The following is a 3,210-nucleotide window of genomic DNA, read 5'->3' on the forward strand; positions in this document are numbered from 1 at the left end:
ATGAAATTTCATTGTGGCTTTAATTTGCATTTCTCTGATGATTAGAAAATAATTCAATGTCACACATCTGTCCAATTTTCCCAACACCATTTAGTGAATAAACTATCTTTTTTCTAATTTTATTGTTGCTCAAGTACAGTTCTCTGCCTTTTCCCCCCACCCCAGCCCAACCCCTAGCCCTCCTCACCTCCCTCCTGCTTCAAGCCCCCCCATTATTTTCCATGTGTCCTTTATAATTGTTCCTACAAACCCTTCACCCTTTTCCCCTGAACTTCCCTCCCCTCCCCCTCTGGTCACTGTCAGCCTGTTCTCAATTTCAGTGTCTTTGGTTATATTTTGCTTGCTTGTTTGTTTTGTTGATTAGGTTCCTGTTAAAGGCGAGATCATATGGTATTTGTCTTTCACCACCTGGCTTATTTCGCTTAGCATAATGCTTTCCAGTTCCATTCATGCTGTCGCAAAGGGTCGGAGCTCCTTCTTTCTTTCTGCTGCATAGAATTCCATTGTGTAAATGTACCACAGTTTTTTGATCCATTCATTTACTGATGGGCACTCAGGCTGCTTCCAGCACTTGGCTATTATAAATTGTGCTGCTATGAACATTGGGGTGCATAGGTTCTTTTGGATTGGTGTTTCAGGATTCTTAAGGTATAATCCCAGCAGTAGAATTGCTGGGTCAAAAGGCAGATCCATTTTTAGTTTTCTGAGGAAGTCCCATACTATTTTCCATAGTGGTTGCACCAGTCTACATTCCTACCAACAGTGCACTAGGGTTCCCGTTTCTCCACAACCTCTCCAACACTTGTTGTTTGTTGCTTTGGTTATGATGGCCATTCTCAACGGTGTGAGGTGGTATCTCACTGTGGTTTTAATTTGCATCTCTCTGATAGCTAGCGATATTGAGCATCTTTTCATATGTCTCTGGGCCCTCTGTATGTCCTCCTTGGAGAAGTGTCTGTTCAAGTCCTTTGCCCATTTTTTAATTGGGTTGCTTGTCTTCTTAGAATGGAGTCGTGTGAGTTCTTTATATATTTTGGAGATTAAATCCTTGTCTGAGGTATCACTGGCAAATATGTTTTCCATTTAAATGGTTCTCCATTTATTTTAATACTGTTTTCTTTAGCCATGCAGAAGCTTTTTTATTTTGATGAGATCCCATTTGTTTATTCTTTCCTTTATGTTCCTTGCTCTAGGGGACATATCAGTGAAAATATTGCTGCGTGAAATATCTGAGATTTTCCTGCCTATGTTCTCCTCTATGACTTTAATGGTGTCATGACTTATATTTAAATCTTTTATCCACCTTGAATTTATTTTTGTGTATGGTGTAAGTTGGTGGTAGAGTTTCATTTTTTTTGCATGTAGCTGTCCAGCTCTCAACACCTTTTTTTGAAGAGGCTATTTTTACTCCATTTTATACTGCTGCCCCCTTTGTCAAAAATTAATTGACTGTAGAGACTTGGGTTTATTTCTGGGCTCTCTGTTCTGTTAGTGAATAAACGATCTTTAGCCCATTGTATCTGCTTGTTTCCTCTGTTGAATATTAATTGACTATAAAGGTGTGGGCTATTTCCAGGCTCTCTATTCTATTCCACTGATCTGTGTGTCTGTTCTAATGCCAATACCATGCTGTTTTGATTACTACGGCCTTGTAGTATAGTTTGATATTAAGTAGCATGATTCCTCCAACTTTGTTCTTCTTTCTCAGGATTGCTGTTGCTATGTGGGGCCTTTTGTGTTTCCATATAAGTTTTTGAAATATTTGTTCTAGTTCTGTGAAATGCATCACTGGAATCTTGATAGGAATTGCATTGAATCTATATATTGCTGTGGATAGTATGGACATTTTAATGATGTTAATTCATCCTATCCATAAACACGGTATGCGCTTCCACTTATTTGTATCTTCTTCAATTTCTTTCTATAGTGTCTTATAATTTTCCAAGTACAGGCCTTTTACAATATTGGTTAGATTTATTCCTAGGTATTTTATTCTTTTTGAAGCAATTGTGAATGGGATTGTTTTCTTTTTCTTTCTTTCTTTTTTTTTTTCTTTTTTTTTTGGCCCTGATTCATAATTTAATGTCTGTGCAGGTCCTGGTCCCTTATTTCTGCCACTCACGGGCCCACTGCTCTGGGGTTAGGGTTTTCTGTTCAAAGGCATGGATATGCGGAAGCTCTTCTGCTAGGCACACGTTCACCAGCCAGTGTCTTTGAAGCAGCGGCTTCCCCTCAAACTTGGCCAACACCACCAGGACTCAGAAGCTGGATGCACAACAGTTGGGAGTCATGTCCTCCACTTCCATGTGATCTGCCTCCAGGTCCCGCTGCAGCTTCTCCCGGAGGTACTCGGCACTGAATTCCATGGTGGAAGCCCAAAGGGCAATTGTTTTCTTAATTTCCCTTTCTATTTGTTCATAATTAGGAAACAGAAATGTAACTGATTTCTGGATATTAATTTTGTATCCTGCTACTTTGCTAAATTCATTTATCAGTTCTAGTAGTTTCTTGGTGGAATACTTTGTGTTCTCTACGTACAGTATAATATCATCTACAAATGAAGACAGTTTTACTTCTTCCTTTCCAATTTGGATGTATTTCTTCTTGTCTGATTACTGTGGGTAGGACTTCTAAGTACTATGTTGAATAAGAGAGATGAAAGCAGACATCCCTGTCTTGTTCCCGATGTTAAGAAGAATGCTTATAGTTTCTGCCCATTGAGTACGATGCTGGCAGTGGGGTTGTCATATATGGCCTTTATTATGTTTAGGTATATTCCCTCTATCCCCACTTTGCTGAGAGGGTTTTTTTTTTTTTATCATAAATGGGTACTGGATTTATCAAAAGTTCTCTCTGTATCTATTGATATGACCATGTGGTTTTTATCCTTCGTTTTATTTATGTGGTGAGTCACATTTATTGATTTGTGAATGTTGTACCAACCTCGCATTCCCAGAATAACTCCCACCTGATCATGGCGTGTGATCTTTTTGATGCATTGCTATATTTGGTTTGCTGATACTTTGTTGAGGATTTTAGTATCTATGTTCATCAGGGATATTGGCCTAGAATTTTCTTTCTTTGTTGTGTCTTTATCTGGTTTTGAAATTATGATAATGCTGGCCTCATAAAATAAGTTTGGGAGCCTTCCCTCCTCTTGAATTTTATGAAGTAGTTTGAGCAGGAGAGATGGTAGTTCTCTTCTCAGAG

General features: G+C 38.7%; 1 pseudogene; it reads right to left on the reverse strand.

Annotated features, from left to right (window-relative positions):
• Positions 1–2,100: 2,100 nt before the first annotated feature.
• Positions 2,101–2,368, reverse strand: LOC123479699 (bolA-like protein 2 pseudogene; annotated as a pseudogene).
• Positions 2,369–3,210: the final 842 nt, after the last annotated feature.

Source organism: Desmodus rotundus, chromosome 1 (genome assembly GCF_022682495.2).
Source record: "Desmodus rotundus isolate HL8 chromosome 1, HLdesRot8A.1, whole genome shotgun sequence".
NCBI lineage: Eukaryota > Metazoa > Chordata > Mammalia > Chiroptera > Phyllostomidae > Desmodus > Desmodus rotundus.